At 38.3% G+C, this 22,793-nt stretch overlaps 1 protein-coding gene across 8 annotated transcripts in view; it reads right to left on the reverse strand.

Annotated features, from left to right (window-relative positions):
* Positions 1 to 22,525, reverse strand: part of CTNNB1 (catenin beta 1) — a 41,842-nt gene extending 19,317 nt beyond the window's left edge. For 3 of the 8 annotated variants that reach the window (XM_003256902.4, XM_012498025.2, XM_012498026.2), the window contains exon 1: positions 22,279 to 22,525. The gene's annotated coding sequence lies outside the window, so the exon portion shown is untranslated. Of the gene's footprint in view, positions 1 to 19,540; positions 19,562 to 21,562; positions 21,827 to 22,129; positions 22,214 to 22,278 lie in introns of those variants that run through there. The other 5 variants (XM_030812071.1, XM_012498033.2, XM_030812068.1 and 2 more) reach the window with 4 other exon arrangements.
* Between the last annotated feature and the right edge of the window lie 268 nt (positions 22,526 to 22,793).

A 22,793-nucleotide genomic window follows, 5' to 3' on the forward strand; every position in this document is an offset into this window, starting at 1 on the left:
GCTAGCCAACTTCTCATGTATTTTCCATCCAGTCTAATGCATCCATGCATCTTTTTTTGGCAATATGAACATAATACTCTTTCCAACTACATAATTTATAAAGGATACTTCAAAATTCACAGTGCTATTTCCGATTTTAACCCTATAAATGTCTCTGGTCAAAGTCAATGGGAGAAATCTTGCCACAACTAATATATAATAGATTTCACACTAAAGTTATTTTTCCTCTTCCCATCAGGACAGAATTATCTTAATTACCTTAGTTTTCAAGAAGTTTGAATATTATTAACTAGGGGTAAATCTGCTACATAAAAATATAAAGCAGACATATTTTAAAACCACAGTTTTATACTAGCAATTCATAATTCACTTTTCCAATAATCAAGATCCAAAGAATTATTTCCCGTTTTAAAGTTAGAAAGTGCTACTCTATTTCATAAGCATGATAAACTTTTGATATACCTTCAGGGATTGTTAAAAACTTCTTAGTAAAATTTATAAATCTAAAAACATATGCATATGCATTTTCATTAACTGTCACCAGTAATACTTTGCCATCTAGAAAATGTATGCAGTTTCCTCAAATCCTCCTGTTTTAACACATTTCATGCAACACTAACATTTTAAGTTACAATTCCAGGTTCTTTTCTGCTTTCCTTCTTCACAGCTTTCTTTGGGGGGTGTGCGTGTGTGTGTGTGTGTGTCTGTGTGTGTGTGTGTGTTCTCGAGGTGTCTTGTCATCCTAGAATAGTCAATAAACATCAAACATCAAACAACCCTTGGTCCTTCAAACACTAAAATGTATGCCTTTGGTACTGTCTTTAAATAGGTACACAAATGGCTATTAGAAGTATGAAATCTTCTCAGGTAGGAAACAGAAGGTAAATGGGAAAAAAAAAAAAAAAAGAAATAGGAAATCTCTTTATGGCTGGGAAAAATTAGTATGTTTCCAGAATGAGCTGTTCTTCATAACTGTCTTCCTTCCTCAGCCATAAAGTAATATATGCCTCATATAAATTAATATTTTTATTTATCATCTCCATCATATGAGTCCACCACACAGTAAATGATGACATTTTGGTATATGTGGTATGATATTAAACTCACTGCTATGTATTATATATTTATAAAAATATAAAATTCCTTGTGAAGACTATTATAAAATATTGTCATCTGGATTGTATCGTGTGTCTATACTACAAGCTACCTCCTCCATTCTGAGCTTGTTCTTCCCCATTTTGTCTATTATTCCAACAATGCTGCAATAAACACCTTTGCATATAAATAATTATCTTAATTTCCCATATCACCAGAAGTTCTAGAAACAGTGTTACTGAGTTTAAGGGTAAGAATTTTAAGTCCTTTCATGCATAGCTCCAAAATACTGACAGATCATAAACTGAGATAATTTTCACAGAACATATTGAACATGCTGCCATCTTACCAAGGGCTTGTCAGCATCAGCTGTTATCTGACACAACTTTTAATAGATACATCCACACATCTAACATATATAGCATCACCCACCCATCCTACAAGATTTTAAATTCCAGTAAGTTCATATGCTTATTTATTTGCTACATGTAATGTAGCCTTTTGGCTTGCCAGATTTTTGATGTCATCCTTTTATATTTTTGTGAAGTACATGTATAGGGTATACATAAAAAGCCCCTTGATAGTCATTGATATAGCACATTTAGGTCAACTGGATGTCTTAGAATATAATTTTACTGTTTAAAATAATTAGATTATGGTAACATCCTTTGCATGTGTGATTTATTGTTAGTCTCACCAATGAGTAACTCCACACAGCATCTTTGATCAGTAACATAATCCTAAAATAAACAGTACTGGTACTTCAGGGGGAAAAAAAGACGATGTTTTTAAACAATCTTTCACTCCATCTCCAAGAACAAATTATCACAAAAAGCAGATTGTTTTTCTCTAACTTATATTAACATAAGCAGCCAAAAAGACTGATATGTTAAAGCCCAGCTATCTCCTTTAAGATACATCCTGAATAGGCTTTATCTCACAGGCACATTTTCTAAATAATTTTCACAGAATATACTGAATTTCCAAAATATAATTTTATACCAATTAAGTTAAAAAACAAAACAATGCTTCATATAGTTTATGAAGTAAAAGTATGCAAAGAATACACACTAGCTTCTTAATAGCGGGCTATCAATACAGCAGGCCTGGGAGTAGCAAAGGGAATAGGATGGCTGCAATTCGGCCAGGTGTGGTGGCTCACACCTGTAATCCCAACACTTTGGGAGCCCAAGGCAGGTGGATTGCTTGAGTCCAGGAGTTCAAGACCAGGCTGGGCAACATGGTGAAACCCTGTCTCTACTAAAAATACTATTTGTAAAACTTATTTAAAAATTGGCTGGGTGTGGTGGCATATGCCCCTGTAGTCCCAGCTACTTGGGAGGCTAAGGTGGGAGAATCGTCTGAGCCCAGTGTCCTTAGACACTTTTATACCCATTTTATGTGGATTTTATAGTATGATAAGGCTGAATAGAAAACAACTCTTAGTTTAACCAAATTTTTAATAAAACTGGCCGTATCACAATTACATACAAAAACTATTTTCCTATACACAAATAGGACAGATTTCATTTGTAACAGTAAAATGAGATACATACGAGATTAAATAGGAAGATATGTCTTATTCTTGATTTAAGAAGAACTATAAGAAGGAACCAGTTCCATCACATTTATAATGTTATCATTAAGATAACATTATAAATCAAAAACCACAGCAATTCAAGTATTGTATTATTAGGAAAGAAATGGGTAAGAGACTGTAGTAGGTAGAAAAACACCCAGATATAATGTGGCAATTTCATAAATGAAGAAGGTAATATTTCAATTAGTGGATTACTTGATTAAAAGTATTAGGAGAAATGGGCTTGTAATTCCAACTATCATTTTTTCATCCTTATTTTACATTAAAATTAAACCTATATTCACCAAATATTTACATGTAAAAAATAAAACAATGAGATAAAATACGGGTATATATTAAAAATAAAACCATGCCCAATCGATGAACTGATTAAGCATGAGTTGAAATTGAAACCAAAAATGGAAACATGAGATAATTTGTGTATGTAGTTTTTAAAATCTGAGCAACAAATCACATTTGAAGTAATTCAAAAAATAACATACTAGAACATGCATAACATAATTAAAGGCTAATATCCATAGTACACAAAAAACTGGGAACAAGTCAAAAAAAGAGAAAGAATTATACTGCAGGGAAAGAGCAAGAAATAACATTTCAAAGGAAAAACATAAAGTGAGCAATTAATATATACAAAGGATGTTTAAACCCATTTACTTTTTGCTTATCAGATTGGCAAAGATTGAAAAGATTGATAATATCTACTGCTAATAAGGATATGGTGAAACTAGCAGAAACTTTAGATAATAAGCTGCCACTAGCCAAAAAACACATGAAGAAATGCTCATCATCACTGGCCATCAGAGAAATGCAAATCAAAACCACAGTGAGATACCATCTCACACCAGTTAGAATGGCCATCATTAAAAAATCAGGAAACAACAGGTGCTGGAGAGGATGTGGAGAAATAGGAACACTTTTACACTGTTGGTGGGACTGTAAACTAGTTCAACCATTGTGGAAGTCAGTGTGGCGATTCCTCAGGGATCTAGAACTAGAAATACCATTTGACCCAGCCATCCCATTACTGGGTATATACCCAAAGGACTATAAATCATGCTGCTATAAAGACACATGCACACGTATGTTTATTGTGGCACTATTCACAATAGCAAAGAGTTGGAACCAACCCAAATGTCCAACAACGACAGACTGGATTAAGAAAATGTGGCACATATACACCATGGAATACTATGCAGCCATAAAAAATGATGAGTTCGTGTCCTTTGTAGGGACATGGATGAAACTGGAAAACATCATTCTCAGTAAACTATCGCAAGGACAAAAAACCAAACACCGCATGTTCTCACTCATAGGTGGGAATTGAACAATGAGAACTCATGGACACAGGAAGGGGATCATCACACTCCGGGGACTGTTGTGGGGTGGGGGGAGGGGGGAGGGACAGCACTAGGAGATACACCTAATGCTAAATGACGAGTTAATGGGTGCAGGAAATCAACCTGGCACATGTATACATATGTAACAAACCTGCACATTGTGCACATGTACCCTAAAACCCTAAAGTATAATAAAAAAAAAAAATAAATAATAATAATAAAAAAAATAAGCTGCCACTATCCATTAAATTTAAGTGTAACTACGCTTTGACTTAAAAATTCAATTTTTATAACAGAAACGTATTCTGTGGCAATACTGTCAGAAGCATGCCAAGTGAGGCATTCATAGAGAAAAAGATGGAAATTATTCAAATGTCCATCAACAGGAGACTGAATAAAAAATAATTTATCCATTAAATGGAATATATATTCACCCACTGAACAAATTTTAAACACCCTTTATGTTACTGGTATTACAATAACAATGAGTAAGAGAGTCAAGATCATACATACAGTGAAGCTTATATTCTACTGTTAGGGAATTAAGCAATTAAAAAAAATAAAATTTAGAGTAAGAAATACTAATAAACAAGTTTATGAGGTAGAAGGTGTGCTACTCTAGTGGGTGGTCAGGGAAGGCCTGTGAGGAAGAGACATTTCATCAGAGGAGGAGTAGGTGGCCACGTAAAGATGGGGCAGAACACTCCAGGCAGAGAAAGAGTGAAAAGGAAGGAGCTTAATGTGGTAAAGGTACTGAAAGGTCACCAGTGTAACTAGAAGGCAGAGAACCATGAAGAGACAGAGATGAGAATCAGATCAGTAAGGATGTAAAATAAAATCCAAAGTGTACTGGGATGCCAATGAAGCAATGTGATGTATGATTTAGGCTTTCTAAAATTCACTCCAGCAGCTATAAAGGGGAAAAAAGACAGTAAGGGGCAATAGCAAAGTAGAAACACCATTTAGGAGGTTACTGTAGTTGTCCAGGTGAGCAGGGGGTGGTGGAATACCATACAGTCATTAAAGAGAATGAAAAAGGTCTACATTAAAAAAAAATTAACATATATCAAGTATGCAGGGCATCTGTATACCTTTTTACATATATTTTTGCATACATTTGCAGAACCAAATACATAAATTATTAGTAATATTTGTCCGAGAAGTTAGCGTATATAATTTAACCCTATATAGGTTAGCCAAATACTGAAATATAACGTTAAGGAAATGTTTCTAAGCATAAAAGCTAGGTGGCCTATGAAATGGACTTTGTACAAAAGAAATGTGGCAACTACTCAGTCAACCATCTTGCCTCAAGGCAAAAACAAACTGCTACAAATAAAAAAAGTGGTAACCAGTGTTTTCTAAAGAAAGGAAATAGTACTGCAAATTTTTCAGTATTTAAGCAAATGTCACTTTACATGTATCAATAAATTTTCTATTTTAGTAATTTAATAAATACTTGCTCATTCCTAGCTCCTATTCTGTTAAAGTGACAGTATTCTAAGAATCAACTGCATCACAAAGTCAACAGGTTTCTGAGTCACAGCATCTTTATTATCTTTTACAGCATAATTTTAGGATACTGCCTTGTGGTATCAGCTAAACACTGAATTCTGCCTTTGACATACTTAAGGTAGCATAATTAAATTCCTAGCAACTTCAGTTCTGAGCCTAGTATGTTATCTCATTGAATCTTCCTAGCAACCTCATAAAGAAGACATCATTCCTCATATCACAAGAAAACTGATTAGCAGTATTAATGTAAGAATAGCTAATAAACCGTTCAGTTAAAATTCAAATCCAGGTCTGCTTGTGGCTCAGTCATGTACCCTTTCAATCCAATCATATTTGCCACCCCCATACCAAAGTTAGAGACAACTGGTAACAGTCAGTGTTGCAGATAAATGAAAGACAGGGGTTAGCCAATTTTATATAAAGGTATCACATGTAATAGTAAAGAACTATATCCTTTCAACAGTGACTATAGCCCAAAAAAACTTTCAATACTTGAAATATACACCATACTTTGACTATATGCCTAGCTAGACAGCACTAGATATGCCAAAGAAATTGAAGATTTTATTTCAAAAAAGTTTCTAGATGTTAATCTCCACATTCAGACTACAGGCAGAATTAATGGCAGGTACTCAATGACTTCCAAATTATAACCCATAATGATAACCTTCCTCTACTCGACGTGTTGTAAGAGTTTTCCTTCCCCACCCTACCAGCATGTTGACCTTTTAAAAAAAGAAATTTTAAAGAGCCCAATGAAGTGAACTCTGTGAGGGCTGAGACAGTACATTTAGAAACAGTTTCTCACTGTTTCTAAAGTGCTTCGGCATATATTAAGCTCTTAAATACCTGATGAACTGAATGTGCTAATAAAAAATAAAATGCTCAAAAAGTGAACAGGAGAACACACAAAATGTAATATGGAGGCTTGGAGAGCTAACAACAATTGTTTATAACCAAGAGATTTTTTTTTTTTTTTTTTTGAGATGGAGTTTCACTCTGTCGCCTAGGCTGGAGTGCAGTGGCGCGATCTTGGCTCACTGCATCCTCCGCCTCCCAGGTTTAAGCAATTCTCTGCCTCAGCCTCCCGAGTAGCTGGGATTACTGTCCACCACCAAGCCCAGCTAATTTTTTTTATTGTTTTAATGGAGACAGGGTTTCACCATCTTGGCTAGGCTGATCTTGAACTCCTGCCCTCATGATCCACCAGCCTCGGCCTCCCAAAGTGCTGGGATTACAGGTGTGAGCCACCGCGCCCAGCCAATTTATAACCTAAGAGATTCTTAAATTCCTTCAGAACCACGAAAGATTCATTTATAAACAACGTATAGCTAGAACAACGTTCAGGAAACTTTTTCTGTAAAGCATCAGAAAGTAAATATTTTAGGTTTTGTGGGCCATAAACTCTTTGTCACAACTACTCAACTCTGCTATTGCAGTGAAAGCAGCCAGAGAATATGCACACTTATGAGCATGGATGGCCGTGTTCCATTAAAACTTCATTCACAGAAACTGAAATTTGAATATCATACAATTTTCACGTCACAAAATATTATCCTTTTGATTTTTTTTTTTTTTTTTAGCTATCTAAAAACGATTCTTAGTTCATAGGCCATAAAAAAACAGATGGTGGGCAGTAGTTTGCCAACCCCTCATTTATTTATTACATACTTTCACTGAGAACAAAGGCAGGTGTATTTTTACATTTTAATTAAGCACATTAAGCCTAAATGTGAAGACCTGTAATAGGAAGGGTTTTTAAGTGGGTTAATATGTTACTAAGAGAAATTACGAAGTTTTTTTTTCCCCCATATCTTCAAAACAAGAAGCTGAACCAAATCACACATGAAAGCTATAACAAGACAATTTATTTGGGAAAAACATTTCAGGCCATTAAAAGCAGTATGTGCTAAACCAGAATTCAGCCACGACATAAGCATGATTTTTAAAATCTTATTTTTTTAAACTATAAAGACCTACAGGCTTGAAGGTCCCCTTAAACTGGCAACCAGATCCTCCCAATGGTTCTTAACCAAGGGTGTTAATCAGACTAACCTGGAACATCTAAAAATACAGATGACCAAGAGGTTCTCTATCAGAGGGGCTGGGGAAGGGCCCTGGCATTGTATTTTTAATTTATGTGTCACAGGTCGCTGATGCTGCTCCCCATAGCTAAGGACTATAGCTAAAGTCAAACCATATGATCCAAACTTCATGTGTGCCATCAGGAAATAAACCCAAGTTAAAGAAGAAAAAACCCTGACTGGACAGAGTAACCAATAGCATAAGCTCCTTGAGAAGCATCTATTCGTTAAGACAACACAGATTCTTAAACTTTTGAAACCTACTGTCCCCCACCATACATGTCAAGTTTATGTTATTCTTCCAAAGAGAAAGACATTTTGCTGCCTTTGACAGCCTTACTCTAGTAATAAGCCTCATAATTATGAGGCTCTCTTACATTTAGGAAAAGATGATTACAGAAAGAGTAAGCTAGGAAGCTTCTATTATCAAAATGTGACTGCTTTTTGTTATTTCAATATTGAGCTTTAAGGAATATTCCCTCATCTTTGTTCTATTGTGAGTCCAAAAACACCAATAAATGAGTCATAATCTCAAACTATACATGAATGCTCCACTGGTATATATTTTTTTGTTTTCTCAATTTACAAGATTGTGATATTAATCAAAAGGGATATTTTTGTTCCATAAGAAATCTTTCCCACAGCTCCTTTTAGTTTCAGGTCATAGCAATACCAATAGCATAAATACAATGTACAGCCTTTCATTCAACAAATATTTATGCATCAGCTACATGCCAGGATCTGTAATAGATTCTAGGTGTGCAGTAGTGATTACTGCAGAATGCAGACATGGTCCCTGCCTTGAGAGGGAGACAGCAACCAAATAAACAATTACAAAAAAGTATGTAACTAATTAACAAGTGGGAGAAGGGAGTGGGATTACACAGCAGAAGTGGAAGGAAGGTCCCACTTAGAGTGGTCAAAGGCTTCTTGAAGGTAACATGTAAGCTGAGACCTGAAGAAGAATGCAAAAGGGCCAGCATGTAAGGAACAGAGAAGAAACATCCCAGAAATAGAAAATCACACACAAAAACCTAAAGTCATTAAAGAACATGATCATCTTTAAAGAACTAACCCTTGAGATCAAAGTAATTTGATTATAGAGGAAAAGGGTGAGTGCAATGAAACGTTAAAAATAGCCAGATCACGTAGAGCTCTCTAGCCTTTGGTAAGAAAAGTGTTTTCTATTCTACATGACACTGAAAGTCATGAAAGGTTTTAAGCAGGTGAATAATGCAATCTTTTTTGAGTTTTTAAAAGCTCGTGCTGACTATAATTCAAAAAACTAGAAGGGAACAGGAAAGAAGGGAAACCTGTAAGGCAGCTATAGCAATATTCCAGCTGATAGATGGTGGTGGCACTAGGAACAAGAAGTAGTTAGACTGAAGAAATATTTAGGAGGTAGAAACAACAGGCTCTGTTGATGTGATGAAGTGGATATAGTAGATGAGAAAAATTAAATAACAGGAATAAAGATGACTCCTACCTATCTGGCTGGCACAATTAGATTGTGATACTAAATCTAGTGCCATGTAAGACAAACAGCAGTTTCTAAAACTACTCTCCAACACAACTGCCACTAGTCACACAGCCACATTTCAAGTGTTTAATAGGCACATGTAGCTGGTTGCTACCAACTGAACAGCACAGATACTGAACATTTCCACTGTCTCAGAAAGTGTAGATTACTGGACAGTGCTGTGCTAGAGGTAAGAAATGTGCCAAATGCAGGGGTCCATCAAGACTAAAATTATAAAGTATCCATTTGGCCAACATGTAGGTCCAGTGGTGAAGTCAGCAAAAGCAAGTTCATTGAATTGTATTAATAATAGTAATATAATGGAATAGTATATCACAAACTGGGATGAGAGTGATAAGTGGAACCATATACACAGGACATCTTTCAGGACATGAAAGGGAGAAGAAAAATAAGTGGAGGGGAAAAAAAAGGTTGGGTGATTCCAGAATATTCATTCAACAAAACTTTATTGAACACCTGTAAGTTCCAGATACTGTCTGGCTATAAGGGATACAAAAACAGGACAAGGACCCTCAAAGGGGGAAAAATAAGTAGCCAACTTTCAGATTATGATTAGATACCCCAAACAAATGAAAATAATATGACCAAGTGCAACTGAGTCAACGAGGAAGATCTCAATGGGCAAAATATCTGACATCAGCCATGAAGGCTTCATCAGTTTAAGGAAAAACAAAAAGGCTGAAATGAAGAGTGAGAGGAGAAAAGTAACAGGTGATGAAGGATATGGTCTGACTATACAGGAGCTTGAGCTTTTACTGAATGAAATGGTAAGCCCTGGAAGTTTCTGAACAAAAAAGTTACATGATTTATCGTTATAAAAAGGGTTACTCTGGCTACCATGTTGAAAACATATTTAAGGGGGAAAAAGGTATAAGCAGGGACACCAGTTAGAAGGCCTTTCCAATAATATAGGCAAAAGCCATCCATAATAGCAAAGATAGAATCAACCCAAATGCCCATGAACGGTAGACTGGATAAAGAAAATGTGGTATCTATACACCATGGAATATGATGCAGCCTATAAAAAAGAACAAAATCATGTCCTTTGTAGCAATGTGGATGCAGCTGGAGACTATTTATTGTAAGCAAATTAACACAGAAACAGAAAATCAAATGCCACATGTTCTCACTTACAAGAATGAGCTAAACATTTGGTACACATGGACATAAAGATACAACAGACAGAGACAAGAACAGGGAGGGAAGGAGGAGTAATAGTAGAAAGTTATATTGAGTACTATGCTCATTACCTGGGTGACTGGTTCAATTGTATCCCAAACTTCAGCATCATACAATATACTCTTCTAACAAACCGGCACATGTACACCCTGAATCTAAAATAAAAGCTGAATAATAATAATACAGGCAAAAGATGGCATGGCATGGCTTCAGTGAGAAATGATTAATATTTTTGGATATGCAGACATGCATCACATAAGGACATTTCAGTTGATGATGAACTGCACATGCAACAGTGGTCTCATAACATTATAATGGAGCTGAAAAATTCCTATCACCTAGTGATGTTGTAGCCATCGTAACATTGCAGCACAATGTTCTACTCATGGTGTTTGTGGTGACGCTGGTGTAAACGAATCCACAATAGGTTTACTGTGCTTCAGCTGTATAGAAGTACAGTGGGCCAGACATGGTGGCTCTTGCCTGTAATCCTAGCACTTTGCGAGGCCAAAGTGGGAGGATTACTTGATGCCAGGAATTCAAGACTAGCCCTGGCAACAGAGTGAGACCCTGTCTCTACAAAAATTTTTTTTTAATTAGCCAGGCATGGTGGGGTGCCTGGTGTAGTCCCAGCTACTCAGGAGGCTGAGGTAGGAGGATCACTTGAGCCCAGGAGTCTGAGGTTATAGTGAGCTATGATCGCACCACTGCACTCCAGCCTGGGTGACAGAGTGAGATGCCATCTCAAAAAAAAAAAAAAGTATAGCATATACAGTTATGTCTGGTACACGATACTTGATAATGATAATGATTGTTACAGGTTTATGTACTTACTATACTTTTTATCATTAGAGTGCACTCCTTCTGTTACTTCTTTAAGAAAAAAAAAGTTAACTATAAAACAGCCACAGGTAGGTCCTTCAAGAGGTATTCCAGAAGGCACTGTTATCACAGGAGGTGGCAGCTCCATTTATGTTTACTGCCTCTGAAGACATTCCAGAAGGACAAGATGTGGAGGTGAAATAGTGATACTGATGATCCTGACCTCTGTAGGCCTAGGCTAACGTGTTCATGTCTTAGTTTTTTGTTTGTTTGTTTTTGAGACGGAGTTTTGCTCTGTCGCCCAGACTGGAGTGCAGTGGCGCTATCTCCGCTCACTGCAAACTCCACCTCCTGGGTTCACGCCATTCTCCTGCCTCAGCCTCCCGAGTAGCTCGGACTACAGTCGCCCACCACCACGCCCGGCTAATTTTTTTGTATTTTTAGTAGAGACGGGGTTTCACCATGTTAGCCAGGATGGTCTCTATCTCCTGACCTCGTGATCCGCCCGCCTCAGCCTCCCAAAGTGCTGGGATTACAGGCGTAAGCCACCGTGCCCGGCCCATGTCTTAGCTTTTTAACAAAAAAGCTAAAAGGTAAAAAGTAATTTTAAAAATATAAAAAAGCTTATAAAGATATAAAGAAAATTTTTTGTACAGCTGTACAATGTGTGTTTTAAGCTATGTGTTATTACAAGAGTCAAAACGTTTAAAAAATTAAGAATTCATAAAGTAAAAAAGTGACAGTAATTTAAGGTTTATTATTGAAAAAAGTCTTTTAAAACCTTAAAAAAAAGTAGTGTAGCCCAAGTGTACAGTGTTTATAAAGTCTACAGTAGTGTACAGTAATGTCCTAGGTCTTTCACATTCCCTCGTCACTCGCTGACTCACCCAGAGCAACGTGTCCTGCAAGCTCCATTCATCACAAATGCCTTATACAATTGTACCATTTTTTATTTTTGATACCATATTTTTACTGTACTTTTTCTATGTTTCAATATGTTTAGATAAAAATACCTACCTTTATGTTACAATTACCTACAGTATTCATTATAGTAATTGGCCACACCATATAGCCTAGATGTGTAGTGGGCTATACCATCTAGGTTTGTCTATGTACACTCTGATGTTCACACAACCATGATTATCTCCTAATGATGCACTTCTCAGAATGTATCCCCATCATAAAATGACACATGACTTTATTTTGAAGGGAGAACAGACAAGGTTTGCAGAGAGAATTTAGATACGGGGTATGAGAGAAAGATGAGTCAAGAACTGCAAGGTTTTAAGCTAGGTAACCGGAAAGACAGAATTGCATTTCGGAAAAGACTAAGATGCAGCTCTGGGGAAAACCGGGAGATCAGTTTTAGATATATATTAAGTTTGAGAAGCTTCTTAGACATCCAAAATGCTGAACAAAAAATAGCTGGATATCAGTTTAAGGATATCAACTTGGAAATCATTAGCAAATAGATGTAAATACCATCTGTATAAAGCTATGATACTGGAGTAAATATGCACAACAAAAAAGGAGAGACTCAAGGACTAAACCTTCAGCCACTCCAACAGAGGTCAGAAAGGTAACAGAAAAAACAAAGAAATGCTAGTGAAGTAAGAGGAAAACCTGCTAACAGACATGGTGGCCTGGAAACCAATGAAAAGGCCTTTCAAGCAACTGTAGCAATGGTGCCAAATACTACTAACAGATTAAGTGAGATGACAACTACAAATTTATAACGTGGTGGTCACTGGTAGGGGTTCAAAAGAAAACGAGAGTACATAAAGCAATTTTTCAAGGTTATTTTGCTGGAAAGAGAAGCAGAGACTGAGGTGGTGAGTGATAGGATAATACCATGTTTGCTCATGGAAAGAGCCAGTAGAGTAGGAAAAACCACTGATACAAGAAGAGAGAGATACCACAGTAATATTCTTGAGAGCAAGAAGGGATGGAATCTGCTGTACAAATGAACTGGGTGGCCTTATCTTGGAAGGCTACAGTTCATCCAGTGACAAAGGAGAAGATAAAGGACATGGTCATAGATACTAGAGATCACTGGGCATGAAGCTAGGGAGGGACAAGATTGTTAAACGTGTATATGAGAAAGTGATTATAATTCAGTATGAAACTTCAGCTGTATAGAAGTGAGGGTGAGGAACAGGGAAAAGCTTGTATAGATAAACTGTAGGTCCCAATGGGATTGATAGGCTGTTGGAGCTGACGTATTTACTAGAGGAATTAGAAAGTGGGATGCTTGAAATGAGATTGGGGGAAGGGGGCAGAGTTACTGATAAAAGATAAAATATTCTAGGATATGACAATGGGAATGTGTAGTTGAGTTAGGGTAGAAAATAAGATCGCTGGAGAAGAAATCAAGGAACTAAGAGACCAGGATACTGGAAGCATCTTCTACATCAAAGTTTGTACCAGATTGTAAATCAACATACTGCGTCCTTCATCAAAATCTTGCTACAAAAAAAGTAAGCTAAACAGTAAACTTAGTGACACAGGTGACTTATATTCTGGCATAACTCCTTATCTTAATTCATACAGGTAACAGTTACCAGACCACATCTTCACTAGTATTGCTCTACGTGGATACTGATGTCACCAAGAATTATGACAGAAATAAGAGACAGTGACAATGAGCCAAGAGCTAATAAAGTGAACAAGGAAGGATGTGAATGACCCAGGAAGGTTTGCAAGTGCTTGAAATAAAGACGAGCAGTGGGTGGTATAATTTGATCACATGAAAGTCAAAGCTTGAAGTTTTGGAAAATAAAGGTCAAGAAGTGACAATAAGGAACAAAAGCAGACATTTAGTCCACACACTTCCTAGTTCAGTGTTATAAGGTGTGCAAGAAGGGAAAAATTCACCACTTGAGAGAGCTGCAAGGGAAGTAGCATTCTTAGGGAGAAGGCTAGGTTACAGCTGGAATAAGAAAGAAACGAACATTCACAACAGATTGAGAATATAAAGGATTTTCTAACGACTGAGTTCCAGAAGTTACAATGAATGGATTTCGATGATGAAAGGTGGGAGATGGGGACCAAAAAAAGCAACAGGATTAGAGTCTGGAGGATGAGAGTTAACACAGAAGAGCCAGTGTAACTAAAGTAACAATGTCCTTGAAAAAGCGTGCCTCAGGATTGGCCTCTGCCCAGAATGCAGTACTACTTCCTTCATTGTAAAGACAGACCATTGATGAAATTTGATGGTAACAAGGTGAAGGGGTTCCTACTTAGCTCCTGATGGGGGAGAGGAGAGGGGAAGTTCAGGAGAAAAGGGAAGGTATTAAACAGCGCTTCTGTCTTAGATCTTTTCAGACAAATGTAATAGAATCTGCGGCATAATGGCAATAAGGAAAAACCTGAGGCCCTTTAGCATATAATGAGGGTGCTCTTCAAGCATGAGAAGTAAGTATTCTTCTAAAAAACCAAATTTTAATATTTCCCAGCACCCACTTATCAGCAACACCATTTTAACCATAATTAATTACTCTGCCTCAACGGTGACCCCTGATCTTCTGGCATTCCTAGATATCTCATCTCTAAACTTTCTAGCCTCTTATTTCTTATTCTATGGGGAACAGAATGCTGACACTCTGAATCAGGACCCAGGAAAAATGACAGCACAATTAAGCAGGAAACAGTGATCAACGGAGGACAACTATGATATACAAAGTAACAAGATAGTTGGGCTTTTAAACTAAACAATAAAATTCAGCAAAATGCCAGAAAATTCATATACTAAATTTATAATCTATTTAAAGAGCGCTATGTCAGTGTATTATGTTTCCTAAATAGCATTCAGTTTGTAACTTTTGTATCTAAATGACCTATAAAGCATAAGCGAAGTTTGAGGACATTCTTTCAATGGCTCAGAAAGGAATTTAAGGGTCTACCTCAGCACTTTTCTACACAGGGGAATGGAACTCCACTTGGAAGCCTCCAAAGTTACTTGGATTGAAAAATATTTCCAAGAATCCCTTGTTCCTCCCTTATACATGTGGCATTCATGTAGTATATGCAAAACTTCAAAGACACTCACTTCCTACACCCTTACCCCCAAACCACTTAATTATACTTAAAAAAGAAAGAGAGGGAGTACAGTTCCTAATCCCTATTACAGCTGTTCAGTTTACTTCACAGTAAAGGAAAATTGGGAGCAGTTTGCAACAACTATCCCTCAGTGTAGCAAACTACTATCACCACTTAAGATCATCTTCAAATTGCACTCCCAAGAAATTGTGCAGTAAATTTAACTTCTTACACATTTTTATATGGACGTCCAATAAGGTATGCTATATATATGCACATACATATGCATATATCTATTTCTGCTATTACAAAACCCTGTAAGAGAAGCTTATCACACTAAACCTAACCCTTCAGCTTTTTTGTACATCTCTGGCTTCCAACTCAGCTACCAGCATTTAAGATTTATTAATCATAAGGTTTATATGCCATGTAGACTGATTAACTTGAAATAACTTAAAGTAGGTTAAAAATACCCCCCAAGTTTTAAACGGTTTAACATATCTGTTACAAGTCAGATAAAAAGAAAGTATTAGTCCAGCAACATGTGAATTACTAAAACAGAAGTAAAACCGTGGGGCTATTAGTGAAAAAATTAAAAGATGGAAATAAATAGGGGAGAAAATGGAAGTGTTATGAAGCAGTTTCAGCCCAGCATCATTCAGATGTTCACATTCTTCAAACCATCATAAAGAGTGGGGGGAAAGCCTTTTCAACAAGTTCAAAAGATACCAGAGGTAGGAAACTTCTGGGATATTACAAAAGAAGCTTTACAGTGGTTCCACGAAGTCTCATGGATTGTGGGATAGACCAGGGGTGAGATGCCTTTAGGATTAATGTTTCATGAAAGGTTCACTGATCTGCTTGTATTTTACACCATCATATCGTAATAAAAATAATTGCAGACTATAGCATTATTTTCAGATGATGCTTTTTAAACCAACACCGGCCTATGATTTACATTTTCAGTCCAGTCACTTAAACACGGAGTTTGAAGACTAAACACCCCACTTTTCTTTCTTGAGATGGAGTCTCACTCTGTTGCCCCGGCTGGAGTGCAGTGGCATGATCTCAGCTCACTGCAACTTCCGCTTCCCGGGTTCAAGCAATTCTCATGCTTCAGCCTTCCAAGCAACTGGGATCACAGGCACCTGCCACCATGCCTGGCTAATTTTTGTATTCACCACATCAGCCAGGCTAATCTCGAACTCCTGACCTCAGGTGATCCGCCCTCCCCAGCCTCCCAAAGTGCTGGGATTACAGGCGTGAGTCACCACATCCGGCCACCCCACTGTTCAAATTCTGGAAATACCTTGTTAGCAGCAAAAGATTTAACCAAAATCGATTTAACTGCCTACATAAACTTAAACTGCCCAAAAAGCCATTTGCCATTAATTTAAGTAAAACATATTCAATTAATTTTTAATTACCTAAACTTTTTAAGTTTTGGATCTAGTCTAACAGTAATAGTTTAGCTTAGAAATGCAAACTTCTGGTAAAAAGGACATGATTTAAAGACCAGCAAAATTGGGGGCTGACATGAGTTGTATACACAGAATTTGTCCAGCATTTTAAGTCCCTTCAGATTAAGTTTTGAGACCTCTTAAAAATACACTTAAAGAACTCTATTTAAGATGGTCGAGTAATAAGAAAGTTACTTCTCCCCTTTTTCCTTGAACTTGGCCATCTTAATTCCTAACTTTAAAAATGTGGGTTTCCCAGTCTTCACAAATAAGTTGATAATATAAATCTTGCTTTTAAGTTCCTAATCTATAATCAATTGACACAAGGCATTTCCCAAGTGCCTAAATAAATACAAACCTAATAATTTAACAATGTTATCTGCTAAATTATGTACATTCACAGAACCAGTCATTTCACAGAATCATCATTATGAAAACACTGTACTTCAAATGGTACTACCGCAGAGGGACAAACTGGCAGCATTCAGCAAATAAGCGTATTTAATTTGTGCTGAATACAGCATCTTAAAATATAAATTTTGTTCACCGACACTTGCAAATCAAGAGATGTACATTGATCTGGACTTCCCACTTAGGGGAAGAAATCAGATGATCTGGCAACATAAACTGTATTCCCACACAGTGGCTGGAGCTGCTTATGACTGGCTGCTTCATGTGCACTTCAGTTTTTAATAGTCTGCATGGTCCCATTTACCCAATACCTAACTGGCCCTGGAGACATTTGAGTAGCCATTCCCACTACAATGTAGTAAGACCAATCCTATGTAAGGCTTCTGAAAGCGATCTTATTCTTAGTAACGTATCTTGAACATCAAATTGTAGTATGCTACATTAATGAAGGCAAGTAGCCCATTTCAAGAGACAAATTAAGTCCCCTGTAGCAATTTTTTTCAGTAAGTTGTATGTACATAATTTTTCAAAGAACTTTTAAGCCTACTCTCATTTCTCAGAAAACTTGAAAAATCAGAACAGAAGCTTATAGACAGTAAATGCTGGAAATACTAAGCACCAACTTGGAAATCACTGATTTACAAGTACGGTCCTTGATAGAGGAATATTTAATCCATCCTGAAATAATCATTCACATAAAGCACTTGAGGCATTCTTGCCTTTAAAAAAAAAAACAAAAAACCAAAAACCCCTAAATATAGCAATAATACATTTCTTAAGTAGTAAAAAATCATATACCAATGTTTCCACAAAATTACACTGAATTCCATAGGCAAAGTAAAGCAATCACTGATAACTGTCATTTTCCCTCCCTACGCTAACGTTTTCATTCCAGCAACATATTCTGAAAAACAAATTTTTAAAAATCTAAACCCTGAAAAATTTCCATATGCTGATCGTTTAACTTCTAAAAGCTAATTTAGAATAAGCTTCACTCCTGTTGCTAATTAGATTCTGATTTGAAACATGGATTTTCAGAAAATAATATTACTAACAGAAAAACCATGAACTTTAACATAGGAGCCTAGAGAAAGCCCTTTAAGGAAAAATTCAAAGGGCAAAACACTTAAAATTCATCATGGCCCACCACTATGTACAAATGAGACCAACCCTATGGTCACTAAGGGCATTATATTTTAGGTCACATACACTGGCTCAATTACCCTTATTTCTATCTATTTCCTAATATAATCAAGTTGAGCACTTACATTTTACTCTGTGACTGATTTTAGACAAATTGACAATTCACATTTTCATTAATTTTTTCTGAGAATTTCAGTTGCTGTAATTCATCAATATAAATGAACATTATGATCTTTTACCTCCTAAAGTACTATACTGAGATTCTGGTTTATCATTATGATATATTTAAGCAGAATTGCCTATTCAAAGTGACCTTAAAAAACCTCCCAACTTTTCCACTGCAAATATTGGCTGAGAAGACATTTTCTCAAGCCTGTATTTTAATTAGCAGTAATGATATGAATTATTTTAGAAATCAAAGGTTTCTTAGCTGATTCTCCCTCATCAGAACTATTCATAAATATATCCCACATAAACTTGTTTGGAATTAAAAAAAAAAAATCACAAGCATTATACTATATCCACTGGAGGGCACTCAACATGACACAAGCATGCAATGAAAACATGCTCCAACACTACTCACTCTGCTGCTTCAGGCTTGAGGGAAACTTTGAGAGTGGGGAATGTCTCTTAACAGAAGAGATGCCCATAAGTTAAAAAAAAAAAGTGGCTAAACCCTAAAAATGGGTTCCTAATGTGATTGACTTTATCTTTCAAGAGCTTTTTTCCTTAGGGAGGAAGCAAATTATATGCATATTTCAAGGACAGCAGGGTTCAGGCCTCAACAGATGAGCCTAGGTTTCAAACTGAGTCAAGCTCAGTCTTGCATGAAACACAAAAGCAGCATTCTTAAGTAAACGGAGGAAATAAAGAACTTTCCCCTGAATTTAAGTGATGAAAAACCATAGGCATTAACTCCTACTCATTTAGATCAACACAAATCATATTATTTTCCTTTTGTGAAACCTGAGAAGTATGCATTTATTTTAACCGATTGGCCCACTTACCTATCACAATCACAACTGCAATATTACATAAATAGTCTGTTAAAGAAGGGCAACTGAATCTGCAAATCAGTATCTTCTCAATGAGGGTACAAGGAGGCAACGGCTACATACGATTGACAAACCAGAAGCAGCTCCTGGGCTATGTTTACTATTTACTTTTATGGTATAAAAATGTTCTCAGTCAAGCAGTTTCAACAATAGATACCACAGTTCCAATAAAAAGAGGGCTACAAGAAAACTAAGTTAACACATATTTTCAAAAACAATGTCACAAATCAACATGACACACTACAAAAGAGTTGCAAATACCTTTTGTTAGAAGTTTGTCCAGTTCTAAAAGCCTTCATCCTTTGTGCCCCGGGTTGGCAGTCAAGCATGCTTCCGACTAAGCTCAAAGCACAAACTTAAAACTTAACCACCTACTCATCTACAATTATTGATTATCAGCAGCTAGGAAACCACAAGAGAAATAAAAATAATCTTGTAACAGGACAGATGTGTTATTTCATTTCAATAACACTGAAGTTTCATTTGGCTAAATATACTTCTATAGTCTATTGCAACAGATTTAATTTCACTGCTACTTGTAACTACAAAATAATTATATTCAAACTTTTAATTCTCTACATCCTTAGTTTCAACAATACTTAGCATGCGCCTCTCCCCACCTCACCCTATAACAAAAAAGAGTATCTGCAATAGTTTTGCTAACACATTTCAAAATACCCTTGGAGAAACTTGCCTCCTCGTTTTCCATCTTGGTGGTGGTGTTATTAAAACAAGCATACAGACACTCATTTATGCCAATTTTTATTCCAGTCATTAACAGGAACAGTAAGCTCAGTCTGACAAATTTTAATGTTGGAAATACACTTTTCTATATCATGTTGGTAAAGGAAATAATCAGATAACAGTTTAAAAAACCCCTCTTCGATACTCTGAAACATGAACACTGTTAAATGCTTCATTTTTTTTAATTAGCCACCTTATTTTTTTTTAAGTTGGTTTTTCCTGAAAACTTTTAAATGACTGTTCTGGTCTGTGGGAGACTCAGGACTCCACAGGACTCTAAAGTTACATGCTATACTAAGCTTTCTAGCACAGGTTTTTAATTTTTCCCCACCCCCAGGACTTCAAACTTGAATAGTCTCAGCATTCCTTTAATCCTACAGAATAGACTTCTGAAAGTTTTTCAAGTTACTGTTGCAATAATCTCAGGGCCTTGTCCTTGTACACGGCCTTCAGAACAAAGGTTAGGTCAAAGTAATGAATATTGGGCGCAAATTAACCAAATTTTGTCTGGTGTGAAAGGACATTCTCAAACCCTTAAGGGTACTTTTTTTTTTAAATCACAGATTTTTCAAAGATTTAAATATAAAAGTAAAATAAATGCCGCACAGCCTTAGTTCAAACGAAAAGCCTCCAAAGTAGAAATTTATTATTATGTCAATAATTTAAGCAGAGAATAAACCAGCAGTATAACATAAATAACACTTGAGACTATATTTAATATTTCTTAGGATGAATACAAGTCAACACGAAGACATCTGAAGGTATTGAATGTTCGTTCACCAAGTGACAAATACTGAAATGGCTTCCTAAATTCCAGACAAACTACAACTTAGCGATCTGAAAAACATTAGCCTAGACTTTATGAAAGGAAATGCTGCCGTCTCTTCAAGTTGATGTCTAGCCTAAGCCACCATTATTCATCATACAAAGCTCTCATTTCACTAAAACCACTCCTCGATTTCCTTTTGCCGACCTCTGCATACCAGCAGCCTAGTCTTTCTTCATTCACCACTCACAAACTCGAGGGGTGGGGGGCCGGGAAGGGGGGAAGACCACAGATGTCTGGAAGATACAAAGTATGAGACAATGCTCCCTCCAAAAGGGAAGAGAACGAAGGCAACAACTACACCCAACTGCCAAAGCTTTCAAGCTTGGCAGATTCAGAAGCAGGCTATAGGAATTTAACTTCGAAAAGTCTCGGTTCAAAGTCCTCTCTCCAGACAAAACACTGAAAGAAGTTGCAATGCTTGAATTCCATTTGGCCAGTTATGGAGCGAAGGAAATATTCACTCCGCTGAAAAGAAAACGTGCTCTAAAATTCAATTTTAGCTACCATCAAATCATTTGAATAAATTTAAATTATTTCTACTAATAAAATTCTCGAAGCGGTCTGAGTCAGAGGCTGAATCCTGCAGTTCACTTGGTAAGAAACAGTAAGCCATCACCTTCGCCTTCCTCCACCCCCTTATTTCACCAGGGTCTCATACCCACTACCATAAATCCGTGACTCCCAGTACATTACCCACTGCTTTCACTCACCTGCACAGTACGCTAAAATACAGGTGCAAGACATGGATTTTTTTATATGCACACCCTACTGACGCATCGCACCGGCTGCACTAAGAGTTTAGTTGCTCTAAGGTTTAAAGTTGCTTCGATTCAAACTCACATAGAGCATTAAAAAATAATAATAACACTTCTATTCTTAAGAACGAAAGAGGAAATCTTAAGAGAAAGTCCACTGGTCCGATCCCCAGGACTGATGGGACTTAGGGTGGCTTCTCTGCCTCAGCGCCCGAACCCCAACTCGCCGCAGGAGCTGAGAAGGCGGAGCCCCCCGTCCCCACCCCGCCCCCCACCACGGGCCCGGCGCATCCCGAGGCACAGGGTCCCTCCCCCAAACTCAGCCAAGGCCAGAGCCCCGGACGGAAACCACAGACCCCCACCCCCACCCCCGCCCGCCATCCGGGCTCCTGGACGCGCCCCCGCGGCGCCCCCTCCCCGCAAGCGATGCCCCCGGGGCCCCAGAGAGGCAGCGCGACCGGAACCCGGGCCCGGCCGCCGCCCTCCGCGCCCCTGGCGCGGCCGGCCCCCGCCGTCCCCCACCTGAGCTCCCCGCTCCCAACCCCAGGACTCCCGGCTGCGCCCAGCCCGGCTCCCAGCCCGCCGCCCGGACCGCGCGCCTGCTACGAAGTTTGGCTCCGAGAGGAAGCGGGAGCAGCCCCGGAAGAATAAGGAAAGGAGCGCCCAAGCACCTCAGGGGAACAGGCTCCTCCCGCCGCGGGAGTCCGACCGTCCTCGACCTGCGGTGGCGGCTCGGCGGGGACTGAAGCTGCTCCTCGGACCTTCCTCCGTCTCCGCCTCCCCTCGCTCTCCGCTCCCGGGGCCGGGCCAACGCGGCTGCCACAGACCGAGAAGCTTAAAATGGCGCCGCACAAGGAGCTCTTATAAGTCGCGCTGAAGCCGCTGTATCCTGCCGCCGCCGGCGCAGCGCGGAGCGTTCCGCAGCGCGAGGACAAGGGGCGGGGCGTGAGAGGGCGGTGAAAGTAGTCCCCGCGCCGCCCAGCAGTTTGCTGCCGTCTGAGCGCCCCGGGCCGGGGTGGGGTGCCTGGGCACCCCACGGACGCTCCCCGGGGTGACGGCTGCCGGCTGCCCGCTGCGCGGGACCTGAGGGCAGCCCGTGAGGGCGCTGTGGTCTGCATCGAGAAGGCCGGGCCCCCGCGGCCTGGGTTGGGGAAGGTGGCCCCGGTATCCTATCATGTCCCAAGCC

The sequence above is a fragment of the Nomascus leucogenys genome, chromosome 4 (genome assembly GCF_006542625.1).
Source record: "Nomascus leucogenys isolate Asia chromosome 4, Asia_NLE_v1, whole genome shotgun sequence".
NCBI classification, from domain to species: Eukaryota; Metazoa; Chordata; class Mammalia; order Primates; family Hylobatidae; genus Nomascus; species Nomascus leucogenys.